We start from the raw sequence: 17,703 nt of genomic DNA, 5'->3' as shown, positions 1-17,703 counted from the left end.
TACCGCAAAATTGAACCCTAGATTGGTGGCTGGTAGTACTGCGTTTAATTTTCATGATCATGTAGTATCACGACGCACAGGCTAAAGTGCGGTAAATAGGTGCATAATGTAAGAAGTTCATATTTATAACAAATATTTCTTTAATAACTTGAAGTATTAGTAATGTGCACTGAAAATGATGAGGTTCATTGCAGAATCCACTAAATAATTTTTTGGATGTTCTACGGGAGAGGTAATACCTATGCAGATGTGTCCCATGTGAATAAAAACATCGTGGTTCAGGATTCGGGTTTTCATAGCGATCTCCGTAATTTGAAAATAAGTCGACTTGCCGATCCTTCCAAGGTATAGAAGATGCTTTTTCTGAATGCGCTTCTTCAAAAGTACCACTCTAGTTGGTACTATTCGTGGTATCAACTTCACATGGGTCTTGGAAGTCAATAGCTGAAAGTCCCCCTATCAATGTCAATAAGGTATGAGCTTTTCCCCACCACAACGCCTCGTGGTACTGCCATCAAGAGTACTGCTTTCATAAAATATATCCCCGTCCATATCTATCAGTTTGTTCGATCGGACGAGGCAAACACGGCTCCGCCGAACCATTATTTACGGAAAATGCGGCATTCCGATCATTTTCAACATGTTCCCGAGATATACCATTATTCTTCGGAATTCCGCGTAAACGTAAATTTATTTGTACCATGTCGAGGAATAAGCCATAAGGTACCACTTTGTTCCTGGGCCAAATCAAAGTAAGTGGGATGACAATAAAGCGCATTTTATGGCCGTCTCATAATTGAAACAATTGCTATCAGGGCTATTAACACCTTCACACTTCTAGCGGATTTATACTCGGACCCGGAGGCATGCAGATGACCCCGCCATGATTAACGCACGACGATCTAATTCCATTTGGCCATAAGTGCAAGAAAAGAAAACCATTTCAACGCTCTCTCTCCGTCTCACTTTCTCATTATCGTTCCTCTCAATTCAATAATAATCACATTCCAGCAATTTAAAACAGAAACACTCGATCCTAAGTTCGCGTCTCTCCACGTCCATCCCTCCATCCCCCCCACCCCTTCTTAATCCGGCCCAGGTGGCCGGGAGTGGGGACTCATCCCCTCCAAGGCTCCGCCCCTGCGAGTGTCAACTGTTCCACAGAAAACAGTTGAAGCCCATATTTCGAGGAGTGATGATGCCAGTGGTGCTGCGCGGTACACCGGTTTTTTGTTGTTTTATTTAATTGATACTAATCAGCGCTGGAGTGCCCAGAAGAAGGAAGTACAGTGATTGAGGTGTCGTCGGCTAACTGGTGCGGTGCTAATAGTGCGGTCAGTGACTAACATTTTTTGGATATAACGTTAGGTGTTGCAGGAATGATAAAAGGTAATTTCGGGCCCTCCAAGGGGGTAACCTAGGCGCGCGACCTGCCGCTAAGGGTGCGTATACAATGCGCTCGAGAAATTATGTATAATCGCCGTTTTAAACCTCTCGTTGCCAATCATATGCTAATGGCACTTGGAATATGATACATCTGGCGTGTGTTAGTCGTCTGCATGAAAACCCCATGGGTTCGGCGCTAAAGATATGATAATTCGAAAGGTAATTCCAAACCCTCCAGGTTGAGAGTCAGCAAACTTATGGGGCTGGATAAGACGAGTGATTGACATGTTTACCTATTAAGGTAGTACTTCGCTGGGCGTACTCGAGGCAAAGATTTCTCGTCCGCTCCCCAATAAACCGAAATTTTCATGTTCGCCGAGTTGCAGAAGAAACCGATATTTACCAAAAATCTTAACCGAGAGTGTTCGTTCCTAGATTACAAAAACGATGGTAGTACTTGCTGATCAAATGGGTTGGACCAACTGCACTACGCGATAGTGCTGAATTCCTATGTAAAATCCATGGAAAAGTTCAGCAATCCTAAAAAAAAAAGGAGTATCCCCGATTTCACTTTGTCAACCAATGTTAGGGAACGGAAAATATTTACAATTGTCCTCACTTTTCCATCATGAATTGCTGATTATCTTGATTGCTCTGCATCCGTTAGTTAGTTCGGAGTATTTTCTAGAAATTCTCATTTGTAAAATCTAGTTGAAAATAGGCTACTTATAGGGAATTAGTTGTATTTCATTCGTACAGCCTCGAAATTAACAAACTTGCAAATAGTATAATTAGAGTCGGCAAATGCAATGCAAATGTGAAATCATGTATTTTACTAGATATGGGAAATCCTAGGGGAAATTTATTTTCAGAGGCGGCAAAAATGTCTTTAATCTCGAAACCGTTGATGCTCTCAACGAGCTTAATGACGATCTAAAGACTTTAAAATGCAATTTAGAGCCTTTTAATTATTAAGAAACAATCAAAATCTCCGCGAAAATACGTGATCTGGGCATTAAATGCCAGATGCGAAATTCTGTTAATTTCTCGGTTAATCTACTTAATCCTCTGTTTAATCGGTAGAGATCGGGTAAAAATTTATGGCTTGCAGTACTATAGATAAATCTCGAAAGAAACGCGAAAAACCGGTTATTTCACTATTTTACCTTATGAAATGATTTTCCTTGGGATTTTCCGGGCAACGTTTGAAAAATATTTACGACCATTACCACTTTTCCGAACTTGTCCCTAGGCATTTTGAAAATTGGATTGGTCTATACAGTTTAAATAGGTTTGGTATATGACCCTCTAAACGTGAAATAAAGACTTAAACCCCCAAACAGACCTAAGAGGAGGGTTTGCCGTCCATGCAATCAGGCCCGCAATTAAGTCTTTTCGTTGCAGGGCAAAATTGTTTTTGGAAAGTAGCTCTGTTCATATCAGTTTTTTTAATTGAAAAGAGAGGTTACCTACCTAGAAGAGATTAAATTTGCACAGGGAATTCAGGTGTGTATGGCAAGAATGTGCCTACAGGAGATTCGTTTAGTAACGCAGTTTTGTCGTAACAAAGCGGGTTTATTCACCCAAGGTAACGTTCGCGTATCGTCAAAGAGTTAAACCAGTTCAAACATGCTGAGCACTTCACACATTTACGCAAGTACCGCAAATGGTTAGTAAGAAGCTTGCACAGCATGCAGGTTCGTACGTTACGTTGCATCAACTTTACGTTATGCTACGTAAACCTGGGTCAAACGTTGGCGTGACGTTAAATCAGACTTAAAACGTCGAAATATCGAATATTGCTAATTTATATCAATTGAAATATGTTAGAGCGCAGTTGGTGCATTAATAACGATGCATTTGAGATCAAGTTTGTTTGCGATATTACTCATACGGTGCACAATGCGTAGCAGGGTGAGGCTTTCTTTGAATTCATGAGGCTGACTCCGAAATTGGCAATGACGCAAAGGGTGCTTACCACGGCTTCTTATGAAAATCTCGATGAACCTTTCAAATGAAACGCCTTTGAGCACAGTTCTGAGCAATCGAGTGTCCATGTGAATTTGAAGCGGGTTCAAACTGTGAGCCATTGGATGAGGGTCAAGCCACGAAAGTTTGTGCGCAGAAATCGGACAAAAAGTCCTTAAACAATATAAAAAACAAAATTTTTTGGGATTATTTGCATCCAATGCTTTTTTCGCGGTTTCTCCCGAACACTGCATTGGAAATTGGGATTGTGCACCGAATGCGAGGGTAAGATTTGCTTGCAGTAATCTCTCTGGTCGTGTAAAGTAAATATTACCGAAAGTAGGTTCAAATTTAAAAGATACCAAAAGAGCATTGCGGGAAGCTCTTGGGTAGATATTTCGGAAACTGATCATGCCTAAGTATAACATTGATGGATGCAAGTATAGGGTTAGGTTATGACTAGAATGTACACTTTGATACTCGAGCTGTAAAATTACTCGACATGGCTATAAAATTACTCCACATAGCTATAAAATTACCTCGAAAATTACATATACAGGTATAGTGCTTTTTCAATCAAGGTTCCAATCAGTATTTTAATTAACGGAGTTTTGAGCTGGGTTGTGAGTGAGCCGAGGGAGACACGCGGAGGAAAACAATGTTAATAAGGGGCACATATCGAAAAATCCGTTAAAATACCAAATAAACGTTTCTAAAGTAGGTAAGTAGAGCGTATTCCAAAAATTTCCACGGTATAAAAATCGAGATAAAAATATTCATAAAGTACCATTTAAATTAATGTAGATCATGCTCGGATATATCTGTCCTCAGGGTCCAGCCGGTCGGTCAGTTTAATGTAACCAACAAAAAAAAAATTAAAAAACGGCAAAAGTCGAACGATCTTAATCGTGGTATTAATGTTTGGATTAGGGGCAAATAAGCTTTAAGTACGTAACTTCTATCGCGTAAACATGGAGAGGTTGTTCAGATTGTTAGAACTCCATTATTTATTTTTCGGAGTTTTTTCCACAAAGGGTGAAAATATCAGTGAAAATGTAATCTCGAGTGTAATTCCAGCTATTTGACTCCAGCAGAAACCCTAGCATTAAATTAAATCAAATTTTTAAAACCAATTCTGTTAAGAAAACAGATTTTGCCGATGTCTTACTGTTGATTTTGGGGAGCGATATGTGGCTACGGGGCTTCGTATAAGGCCTTAGACGAGGGGTCATGTTTCAGCAAGAGCAGATAATTAAATATACAGGGAGATTCAGTTTAAATGCCCAGACATCGTTCATCTTCTTTGCTCACTTTATATGCCACTTTTACGTACGAGGCACTGAGGACTTCATGCACCTTCAAAGCTCCATTTTTTAGGTACAGTGTGTCAAATTTTCAATTTGCGTTTCGTTTCTAATTGGTAGTTCTTACAGTTTTCGAGATGTGCAATTTAAATTCGGGTATTCCGCTTTTTGGTTTAATTTCGAGTGCCAGTCGTGACGCACCCCTCAATTAGAGACAGTCTGAAACCCACAAAGAATCCTTGCTCCTCCATTTGCTTTCTTAGGTAAGTACTATTTGGTAAAGCATTAAATTCGCTGGAGAATTTTGTGGGAAGAAACGATTCAAAGTTCCGTTGAAACCGAGGCAAAAGTGTTTTAGTCCATTTTACGTTGTACTAAATTCAAAATGGTCCGTAAATGCTTCCACTCCTGACTACACTAAACATGTACATAATTTTTACATGCCCGCATACCCATGCAGAAACTTCCGCCCACTATCCCATTAGATACATTTGGATTTTCTATATAAGTAACCTCTGGTAACTCGGCATATTTGCCAAAATAAACGTTTGATTTGAAGCTTTCCAGCTCGATGCCTTTGAACCTTGATCCTTAGGTTACGGGGTGTCCCAGCACTATGGGATAAAACTTCTAGGGATTATTCAGTGCAACAATAGAAGACATTTGAGCATAAGAGTGTAAGGCGGTTATCTTCAAAACTGTTTCATCGAGCTTTGGTATATTTGATTTTAGTTTGTTTGCACAAAATAATGCTGCAATATTTATTCAAAACGTACATAGATTTCATATTCAGCATTTGGAGCGTCAGTTCGGACAACATTGGATCGGCAGAGGTGATCCCGTTCGATGCCCCCCTGGGTCACCCGATCTAACATCTTTAGATTTCCGTCTGTGAGGATATGTAAAGTCTTTGGTTTATGAAACGCCAGTCGAAACAGAGCAAGACCCGATTGCACGAATCACCGCTGCATTTGAAGTCGTTAAAAACGTTTATCAAATTTTTAGCCAAGTTCGAAGAAATCATGTACGTCGTTTAAACATGTGCAATGAAGCTCAAGGAACACAATTTGAACAATTATAAATAAATTAAAATAAAACGCACCAAAACCTGATTAAAACATTTTTACAACTAGCTGTCTTGAAGCGTCATAAGGCCGTAGCGCCGTTTGCAGACACGGGTCCTTATGCTCAGACGTCCTCTATTATTGCACTGAAAAATACCTAGAAGTTTGACCTCATAGCCCTGAAACACCCTGTGTGTTTAAGTAATTCATCTCGATGCAAAAATGTTATCCTGCTATTCCTGCCGCCATTGGCGCGCCAGGCGATCTTCAAGTTTCTAGAAAACTTCGGAATTTCCGCCGATGGCAGCTCCAGAGGCCATGTTGCCCAGTTCGCACGTAGTTTCGGCATGAAGGTACATGAATCTCGAGATTGGTATATTAATCCTCTCAGGATATCAACATTCAGATTTTCAACGTACGTACGTCATCACTTAGCAGTAGGTAAGAGTGTGTCGTCAAAAATGAGATCCAAATGATATTTTTTCCTATTCATTGTCTCGCACTGGACTGAAAAGGCCTCCTCTGCAAAGACCCTGAACCGGAGGACAATACCTAAATAAATCCCTTAATTCGGAACTCGAAGAAACTCGACAGAAACAAGATGTTATATCGGAGACAGACTGAGGGAAACTTTTGTAATTGGTCTCCAGTACGGAAAGTTTTGATTAAAACACTCGATTTGATATCGCCCGGGTGGGATTACGACGAGTTCATTCTGGCACTAATAAAATACCATATCGTCAAGGCTTTTATTAGTCTCCATGTGATTGACCATTGTCCGGTTCTAAATCCGAGGAATAAAACTATTATACTAAATGCCTTTGTCCCGAAACTAATTTCCATATATCCAGGAACTTCCCGTCTTTTCGGGTGCTAACCAACAATAATAATCTCCATTTCGACAAATGGCCGCCTAATGGGTCAATGGCTATATTTTCAGAGCGATACGTGCCTTATTCTTGTTCCCATGTTAACGTAATGTGCATGTGTCCCAAGATATTAAGTATCCGAAATAATTGTGGCGACGTAAACGTGGTCACTATTGGACGGTCCGAAGGACCAAAAAGGCGATTTCGGGTAATTATTGCCGCCTTTATCGCGTCAGGAATCTGGGAAAACAGGTTGCAGGCAGCAGGAGGATTGATGGACGCGGAGACTGTAAGAAACGCGGGGTTTTGTTTAAAAGTTTCGCGACCGAATGTCTGATGCTTGTTTTTGAGATATTGACATGTGCATACGGATTTTACGAGTAAAATCGAGATTAAAAATCTAATGATTCTTGTCTGTTTCTTGACATTCTCGACTTCCAGAATTGAGATTTAGGAAGTTATTTGAGGCTTAGACCTTAGGGTTCAAAGCTGGATTTATCGGTTTTTAACATAAGCTCTAAAACGTATCGCTACGATGAAGGGTAAGATTCCGCAATGAGTGTAACATTAATTGATGTTATCAATTAATGTTACATTGTCGTTCGTGTCTTCTATTGACTTGCTGTGAATTATTAATGGTAACAAAACAATTGATTTTAATAAGTTCTTAATAAGCTTGAATAGGATAAGAAGAGCAACTGCGAGTGGCAATGACGTTTTTATTCACCAAAATGCCTCAGAATATCTCGAAAATGCCTTGAAACCCCTCTAATCTCGAGTGTGCACACTAAAATATCTTAGCGATCTTCCTCATGTTCGTAATGGTACATGGAGGACCAAAAGTCCCGCATAAATTCGTTGTAGATAAATGCACTTTTTCATTTTTTTTTGGAACCCCATGTATATTATGATGTTTTTAAGTTCTTTGAGACATTCTGAATATATTTCAAGTATAAATATTTTTATTTATTATATATATATATATATATATATATATATATTTATTTATTTTCCGATGGATAGGGTGAAAGGGATAATTACGGTGGAATTCGAATTCTGAGTTGCATACTGTCAGGAAGTCAACGGGGCACAGTTCCAACATTTTATACGTTTGACTGCAGTAGTTTATGTTGTTGTTTTTTAGTATTAATAGCTGTATCGTTATTTCTATTTTTTATCATTTTTTTCGAAAACTGTTTTCAGACATGGGTATGTTACCCGAGGTATGTTCAGAATTTCTCAAAGAACTCGAAAACGTCATAACATATATGAAGTTCCATAAGGAAAAGAAATTGAAAAGTGCATTTGTCTACTACATGGGTAACCCTGTATACATGTCGCTTCCCGTCAAAAAATGCAGATCTAAAAGCGATATTTGACGCGTTCCACCATTTTGATGAAAACTATTTCGTTAAATTTTTACCGAATTCATGATGAACATTCGGTCTTCTAGGCATATGCAGCTAACGTATAAGATAAAAAGTTCGATTTTCAGTATCACTTAGAAAAATTGATTACCGAGATGTTCCGGTGTGTGTTTTCAAATTATCTCTTTAGGTACTTGGAACACTCTGTGCATTTTTTATAACGTCACATTCTCTAACATCTTGGCAAAACTTATTTGGATCATCTCCAATCATGTGGGTGAGACTTATAACAAATAGGGGAAAACAACAGTAAAAACAGGTTAAGCCATTTTTAATTATCGTCATTATTTTTTAAGATAAGTAGGCCCGCTATTTGCCGGAAAATAGGCAACTTCCTATATTTTTATTTTCTTAGGAAATGTGAATCATGTACAAATGTGTTATGAGAATTCACGTTCAGAATCTTACAAGGGATGACAAACGCTTACTTTAAGACATCAAGTGCCATAATTTCTTATGAATTTTAGCCTACGCTCTTTAATCTCTTCTCTCTAGGTAAAGATGTGCAATTTAAGGGTCTCATAGAGTTTTTGCAATCCGCAAGGACATTTTTTTTCGGTACTTAATTTTTAGTCAAAGTTACACCTTAAAAACTCCGCGAGAAGATCTGCTAATTACCTTTATACAGGGTAGGTCAAAACTTATTGACTGCAGACAAAAAATTTAACACTATAAATATGGGAGTTGTGGGTGATTGACGAGATTATGAACAATTTTTTGGTAGCTGCTATAATAACCTTTGTAGACCTCGGGTAAAATATAAAAGTTGATGTATTTCGAGATATAAACAAGCACCCTGTGTAGTGTGCATTTAGCCGTTAAATAAATTTAACTTGAGATGTATCATTTCCTGCCGTAACTTATAAATTATTTAGAAGCCGGTTTCGATGCAAGTTGCCAATTTCGTCTATTTATATGCTAGTATTAACATCTGTACCAACAATCAATCCCAATTTATAAGCGAATCTGAAAAGATCCCGGCAAACCAATAACAAAACGCACCCAGTGGACCAAACACGTGCATTCCCGAGCCAACGACAAAAACGATCCCATAAAGCGCCACTGGAAGTCGCATAAACAAGCCGGACCAGGGGCGTCCAGCTGGGAGGGTGTCCAAAACCAGTAAAATATTGTAATTACTGAAATGCGGCTCAGGCGAGAGGGTTCGTAATGTTTAACGCCGTGTCTGACACTTTTAAACATGCACATTAAATCTCTAAATCTCTTACATTGCATGCAACAACTTGAGTTACCTATAACGTCATTATTTGTTTTTGCTCTCCAGTTAGGACCAAATACCAGGTTGGTTCTTATTATTAAAACAGTATGGTTACGACATTTTGCAAGTTATCATCCCAGCCTCGGGCGTTAACGTTTTTGCAATTTTAATAGCAGCGATATGAGCAACATGCGGAATATATCCCTTGTAACGATAATTGTTGTAATTACGCCTTTGCAAGGCATTTACAGTAATGCACTTAAAGTGTGACTACTCTGGATGACGTCACCGCCTCAAGACGTTTTGCCCTACAGGTGCTGTGGGCTGCAACTTCTAGTCCTCAACAAACTAGTCCTACGCGTACGAGAGGTAAAGATGGTCATATAACTCTTAAGATTGGTGGTTGCATTGTGCGTGCTAATGAGCGGGACTCATCTAATTAACAGTACAATGCATACATACAGAAATAATAAATTACAATCCTGCATTTTAATTAATGCTTTGCTTAGTTTGGAAAGCTATTAAGTATGTATGTTTACGGTGTGTTTGCGCAAACGGCGCTTGACTTGTGAGGTTTGCAAAGCTGCTTTTCAGAACCCTGCGAAAGGCCTGATTTAAGTGCCCCATATAGTCCAATATAAAATCGATTTCCGCGCCATCTTCCGCGATCAAACACGACACTACCGAAATCCCATATCGTTCGGATCGTATAATTTTACGATATATAACCTTGAGGGAATCCACAGTCAGATCGAGATAATAAAACTATTTTTACGGACGCCCGTGCGGTGAAAGTTTTTCGTAAAACATCGCATTATCTCTCTCGGTTTCGGGTCGTACATGGGCGCCAGAGAGAGATGGGTGAAATCCAAGAACGCGCCGTGAAAATCGAGAACGCAATCCTACACATCGACTATAACCGGAAATTTCGACATTTGTTTTATTGATTGTTTGGTGGATTTAGTGGATGCTATTGTTGCGTTTATGTTATCCGATAGGTTGTACCGTTAGGCTTAATCATCAGCATTAAGAGTTTGTAATTTTGCATGGGACCGGTTCTCTGAGATACAGGAATTTTTTGGGTGCGAGACAATAACCCTGGGGTCAATCTTAGTTCGACTATTAAAGTATGTCATTGAATTATAGACCAGTGAAGGGCAGTTTCACGCCCTATCCCTTCACAGTAATACTTTTTTGCAAAACTAACACTAGGTTTTCACGGGGTGATTTTTTCCTATGATTTGGCAAGAACAATATGACTGAGCAAACCTAAGCTGTTTGACCATAGCTAGGCTCCTTAACGTTGATAGACCAAAAATACCAAATCTCAAAAACGGCTAGAGACAAATACAAAAATATTTGCGTTTTTGAAATAAAGAGAGGCGGACGTCGGATTTCTGTAAAAACATGCGGGGTGGTCAATTTAAACTGGTCAAAAAAATTTGCGAGCTCGATCGTTCAATTTGTAATTATTTAGAGGAAGATATAAAACTTTATTAATTTAAAGGTTTTTGTAGGCCCGACAATAACGGGATAATCCACGGTTGCAAATATAGTAGATCACTCCGTATAGGATTGTGTAAAAGTTGAAAATTGACCAATAATGGTGAATGAATTGTTACAGTTCTGATGTGTGCATGATGAGGGGTACGCACATTTCAGGATAGCCATTATTCCCTAAAGGAAATGTTTACGTCCCGAGTCGCAGGAGGGGTGGAAGTCCTCCGACCTACTTTGTCCACGCCCACTGTCCATTACCACGCATAAGGTCTCCTGAAACATACCTACTATATCGGACTTGGAAAAGTTATTAAACTCGAGTCTTCATAGTCGCGACCGCATATTTAACCACGAGATTACTAACAGGAAGCGGGAATAAAGCCTTTATATCCCGCTGATTCCTCTCATTATTCCCGGTGACGCTCTATAACCCTATTTAACATCATTGCTTGATTATCAAGTGACTGTGAACGAAACTATGTTTGGACTGCTGTTTTTGGTGTGGCGCCATCGTAACATGAGCACTTCGGGTGGCACCTATGATACGTGACTTTTACTATTTCCCCTTGCTTCTCAGACGTCGCAGCTCTGGACCGCTGCTTTGAACTATACAGGGTGTTTAACCTGAAACAAAAATTAAATGCTCAATGGAGGCGTTCGAGGTTCACGGAACCATTTTTCCACATGAGCGCTATTTTTTTTTTAATAAAAAAACAATTCGGTTTGAAGTACCAATGGGACTTACTGCCATGCGTAAGCTCTGTTCCCACGCACCTATCTATGGTTCATTTCGCCAACCCGGAATCCGACTGACGGTGAAGTTCCTGTGACTCTGAAGAGAAAACGGTTCATTCTCTTTACTGACCGGTAACTTTTTTCGGAAAGGGACCATTTGCGTCAATTGGTGATGATTGATGACCACCGACCACATATTTTCACAGCCTGACTTTACAAGTATTGCCACATAGAATCTTCCAGTCTTTACGACAATATGACTCAGCAAACGTCACTATACCGACCTTACTTATTAATGACCATAGAAATATTGGTGCTCTTTTTATTCTTCATAGGTGTAGTCGAAAACGGCCTTAACCGACGCATCCTAAGTTTGCTAATTGTACAGTTAACACTGAACAGACGGGGGCCCTTAAAATATAAAAAATGGAGGTTTGTGTTAAGTCAGTTAAGAGTTCTTTTGACTAGACACATGTGCTTCAATATTCGGACTGCATTGTGACAATAAGCGGGTGAAAATTCAAGGATGTTTAGCAAAACTTGTGTAAGCGTGTGAAATTTACTGAAACTATTTTACATTTTAAGTTGTTTACTTATTGTGACGTAATATTCAACATGTCGCATCGGTTAAATCAATAAAATTAAATAATTATTATTCTTTTTCGTTACACCATACTGTTATTTACGTTTACCATACCTCAAAACAGACATGATGAATTGCTATTAACAGATGCCGGCCGTTAAGGCCAATAAGGTTAATAAATTCATCAGGTGGCTTACTGTCTTCAGGATTGCAGGCGTACAATTTGACTCCAAAATGCCTCTTCTAGTGTCCTTCTGAGCTCTTCAAAATTATTTACTTTGTTTAAGACCGATCATCTGAAGTCGTCACAAACGCACCTTCCGCTGAAGCAGGTAGGTGCAAGGTGCGTGATCTAGGAGAACGTTTTTAAACAATAGGTGAATTTTCACATTTTTACAGTCAGGCTTCCAAGACCACGTTGATGGCGGTTCTTGTAAATCGAAACGTCGGATTTCAAATACCACTTGGCAACGTTGCAGAAGAAGAAAAGCTCACGCAACAGAACTACGTCGCCAAATAAGCTGCGGACGAGGCAAAAACGTTTTACGAAAATTTCAGCTTTTTTCAAAACCAGTCGGAATTTTTCAAATTTCAAAACGACCTAGTAGCGAAGTTCCAAATCGCGCTCCTTTGAACCAGTCCAACCGACCTCGAATCTTCTATGGTTGCCGAGATCGCCACGGTTGAGCTCCCGAAACAGACACGTAGTTTGATCTGACGGGTACAGATCCTGTAGTCGGCACGGCGGAAAGTTTCTTCTGGATCCTTGGGGGACTCCCCAGGCATGGAAATGCCCATATATCCAAGGTGCAACAAAGTGTGCATAATTTAGCTATAACGCCACCCTCCCTCAATCAACATTTTTGCCGCTTCTTCACCTGTCGTCACTTCTGTTTAGTGTAAATTACACAAATGCGGGCTGTAGGCCTTCAGGTAGACGAAACCCGGTGGAATTATTAATATTTAGTGTGCCATGCACCGTCTGACGCATCATTTGTTTCTGTTAGGGCGTGTCCGAGTCTCGGTTCTTCTTGGCACCATCTGTGTAGGCTGGTACCACCGGTAGCTTCACTCACGTTTACCGGGTTCCACCAAAAAGTTGCCCCTTCGCGGGCAAACTTGACTGAGATTCCCATGCGGTCCAAATAAGTTTAGACGATGAGTACGTACTATCTGGACATACGCGTTATTATTATGGATAATCTTTGGCTGGTAGTAATTGAAACCCGCTCAGAACTCAATAAGGGAATAATATAAAATGTATGTTGGCTGCACTCGATATAGGGATCTTTACGACCCCATACATTTTTATGATCTTTATACGAGCGTATGTCAGTCGGTACGTGATTCTATTATTGGGATATAATTCAATTTTTCAACTTTGTGTGTCCGAGGGCCCTCTTTCCCAGTCTCAGTTTAGAATGTAACCCCCGGATTGATGCCTTGGGGCCCAAATAGAGCGCGATTTTAATTTACCGAAAAGGCAATTCTGGATGATTGGCGGCGTAATCACCGGTGGACACGCAAGGGCAGACCATCGAGATAGTCACGCATGTCCGAGCTTGACCGAGGCGGGATTAAATAAATTTTCGGTGGTTTCCTTTGGTCAATTGTCGCTTTTTGTCAGTTTACGCAAGGTCGATTTAATTCGATAAACTTGCGGTCAAAATTACGTAACTGGGCTGCCTACCTTTAAGCATTCCAAGGATGATGGGCTTCTGCTACCGCCGAAGCGTTTCTACAGGTGAAGATAAGAATCTGATGATTTTTCAAAGCTTTTCAGAGTGCAAGAAATATGCACATCGATAAAAGAACGTAAGTCGACAAGTGGTTCGTTACTGCGGTACGGGGGGTTAAATGTTTACTTCTCACCGTTTTGCGGATATCAACGGTGGGTACACTCAGCTCCGTGCCAGAAAATGATGTACATGAGGAATGTATGAGGGAAATAGAACAGCCACCCTTAGGACGACTCAAAAAATGTGTAATGAAATTCCGCCTGGCAAAGGCCCAGGGGCATCAGCATTTGACTAGAGCAACGGTTCGATCGGCTACTTTTTCAAGATGGTGTTTAACTGGGATTTTGAGCACATTCCATGGAGTAGATTAATATGAATTGATGCTGACAGCATTCATTAGCATTCAGGTTCCATCTGGACTGAAAATCCATTTAAGTAGAGTACGCTTGGGGACTACAGCGTCGACTAGATTGACTACTTCGCAGATACAAGTAGGCATGTGAGGGGAATTTCGAGGAGGAAGTGACAAAGCAGAAGTTGAGGTGGAAGTAAAGTACCAATTAAATGTTCATTGATTGATTTTGTTGTGGAATCGAAAACATTTGTAATAATATCAGGCCTGAAACAAAAATTGTCTTAAGCATACAAAAGATATTTTAAGCATATTTGAGGGAGGAAAATTGTATGAATTTGAAACTTGACGATGATAAAACTCGATTGTATGAAAATCTTGTCTGGAAAGAAACTACATTTAAGTAAAAAAACTTGGGAACTACGATGTCGATTTGATTAACTACCGATCTGATATAAGTAGGCATGTGCAGGGAATTCGGAGGAAGAAATGACAAAGCGGAAGTTAAGGCGGAAGTAAAGTACTAATTAAAGGCTCAGCAATTGATTTTGTAATGAGATCACCAAAATTTGTAATAGAATCACGCTTGGAAATAGAATAGTCCTAAGCATACGAAGCATCAACATTAAATCGCAGCATTAGTCGATTTTACTACTTTTTCCAGAAGAGATTGTGTACATGTTTAATGGAGGAGAATTACATGAAGCTGAAATTTGATGATGACAATACTCATATGAACTAAAATTTCATGTGGAAAGAAAATAGTCTTAAGCATAGGGAGCATCAACATTAGACTACAGCGTAGTAGGATTGACTTCTTGTTAAAGGAGATATTTTTGGCATATTTGAGGGAGGAGAATTGCATGAAATTGAAACTTGATGATGACAAAACTCGTTTGTATTGAAATTTTTCCTGGAAAGAAAATCCATTTAAATAAAGGAAGCTTTGGGACTACAGTGTCGATTGGATCAACTACTTGTTGGATATGTGTAGGTGTGTGTGCATGGTATTTTGAGGAAAAATTGATACATTGCTGAAGTAAATAACCAACTAAATGTTGAATTTCTAGTGGAATCACGTGTGGAAGCACAATACTTTTACAGGAGAATTTATAGTTAACTCCCGAAGACGGTCCACACAGGAGCAACATTGAGAGTCGAACTTGCCGAAGTAGATATGTTTCCCATAATTCCAATACAGTTATTTATGTTCGATATACATTGAAAAATTTTCGAAAACATGTTTTGTTACGTGACCGGATCTTAAGTATCAGTTGGACATGAGATATTGGTAACAAACCCTAATAGAGCATAGCCTAAATTGATTACTTTTTGGAGCTTCGTGGGAGGATTTATGAGATATCTAAAGGATATGAGTAAGAACTTTGTCTTTGATTTGATTGGCGTTTATTAGGAGATAGTTGAAAGAAAAGCGTGTGATGAAAATGGATAAAATCGGATTGATGCTGACCGACTTAATTCTAAATTTGTAACAGAATCACGTCTAGAAAGAAAGTCTTTTTGCAGGGAGGAGTGTAACAATACCTGAATACTTTACAGCGTTATTTTAACTCGTATATTTAGTTCATACAGATCTATGTGAAATAAACTACGCTCAGAGGTTAGCAGTGATTAACGTTGTTCGCACTAGCGTTCTATTCAAAAATTGCTTAAAATCAGACCAAGTTCTCGTACAGCCTGCGAAGTAAGTATTGACAGTGACATGACATAATGCATGTCATTTGTCATCCTGTCACCCGATTAGGTTGTTATACACGACAGTGTGAGATGGGCTAGATTAGGTTGAGCGGGATAAGGGCCGACATAAAAGTACATAAATGGCTCTGTTAGCTATTTATTTATGAGTGTTTTTAGTACTTCTTATGAGTATTTATGAGGGAGATTAAATTTAAATCAACGGCTACGTCCACAGGACAGCCGAACCAGAATCTTCAAAACTGTTTTGTATTACTGGTACCTTTTTTTGCGGCTTTATAGACAGTTAAGTGCAACAGCCATCAGGTTCAAATCGGCAGTAGTCTTTGTGTCTAGTCTGTGTGGTTTCCTATTCAATTGGCTGATGCTCTTTATATTCGAGTTTTTGTCAGGCTCATTACAAATTGGATCGACGACAAAAAGTCGATGAATATGTAAACAAGAAATTTTCTGATAGTTGGAAGCATGAGACAGAAATGGGCAAGAATTTCGTAACATACCCAGCGGCAGTTCTTCGTCCTCCGTCTCGGTCTTCGGCGAAGACCAAAAGGTATTTAAATGATCTTCCGCGGATTCCTGTTTAGAATGTCCGTCGATGCCAAGGCGAGATTTCACATATTTCCCATTCCCAATAAATATTGAATCAACTTTTGCGGGCTTATTATAAATCTTCCTGTATGGGTCCTGAGCCTGTATATATGCACATCGGGCAGTGACGTGCCAGCAACGAAATCTCCTATTTATTTGGTCATCGAAGCCAACCAAAGCGTGAAATTTAGTTCTTTTTCCTGCCAAAATTATGTATCTAATTAGGCGTTGCAATACGCAGAGTTTCGGACACGGTGCTGGGCAAAGTATTGTCTTTTTTATCCAAATTGGGACAGTCCGCCTCCGCCGAGGGCAAACGTTATCTAATACCCCGCCTAATCATATCAAAATATTAACAATTTTTATAAGGAAACCGCAGAAGACCATAAACAACAGGGAATGGGTTAATGATTAATTGTAAGGAACCGAAATGGTTAATTTCATGGTCAAATTACTCGTAACTCGGACAAAAAGTCGTTTTAATTATAGGTAATTATAAAACGCCAGCTGGTTTGTTTAGTCACAATTTTTAACGGTGTTCTATTTTAAAATTATAAAACTCCCAAAGAAACGGACAACCGAGAAAAAAAATTATAATGACCCATTATAACAGTTGAATAATTCCGAACGTGATCTCGATCGATATTTCAAAAATTTGCGTGAATATAAAAGCTCTTATAAGGAAGTGGGCGATATTGCTGCTTTTTGCGACATTACATGTTTCAAATTACTTTTACGGGTAATAATCGAAATTTGTTAATCCGCAGATATTTCCGCATTAGTTTGTTAGATAGAGAAAACGAAACGTGTTGCAATGTAAATGTAATCATAACACAAAGGAGCGGACATCAGCAGCTCGTTCACAAAACAAACACTGATTGCCTGGTACTAATTACGTAAACTGTCTAAGTGTAAAAATTAATGGCCGCCATTGAACATCGGCCTTTGAAGAAGACACTCTTTTGACTAAGACATATGGTTTATACCGAGGTTCACAACAATCAATTGGTAAAGCTCGGCTTATGAGGCAGTTTAACTTCCTCTAAGGTGCGAGGATAGTCCCAGAAGTACCCGACCTGGCACATAGATGGCAATTTTTTAGTTAGAATTTTGCGTATATTACAAAGATTTAATCTTAAAAAAGCTTATATCTAAAGTTTGAGTGTGTTCCGTCGATTTGTCTTTGTTCTGAAGCCATTTTTAATGAACGCTTTTAGCCATTTTATGAACACGGAAAAATTTCTTATCGATAG

At 39.3% G+C, this 17,703-nt stretch overlaps 1 protein-coding gene across 3 annotated transcripts in view; it reads left to right on the top strand.

The window, feature by feature from the left end:
* Positions 1 to 1,181: 1,181 nt before the first annotated feature.
* The window catches only part of zfh2 (Zn finger homeodomain 2), an 84,420-nt gene continuing 67,898 nt past the window's right edge, over positions 1,182 to 17,703 (top strand). For all 3 annotated transcript variants that reach the window (XM_066284465.1, XM_066284466.1, XM_066284467.1), the window contains exon 1: positions 1,182 to 1,389. The gene's annotated coding sequence lies outside the window, so the exon portion shown is untranslated. The remainder of the gene's footprint in view (positions 1,390 to 17,703) is intronic.

The sequence above is a fragment of the Euwallacea fornicatus genome, chromosome 7 (assembly GCF_040115645.1).
Source record: "Euwallacea fornicatus isolate EFF26 chromosome 7, ASM4011564v1, whole genome shotgun sequence".
Taxonomy (NCBI): Eukaryota; Metazoa; Arthropoda; class Insecta; order Coleoptera; family Curculionidae; genus Euwallacea; species Euwallacea fornicatus.
The sequence above is the reverse complement of the archived record's forward strand: the minus strand, read 5'-3'. Positions and strand labels throughout refer to the sequence as shown.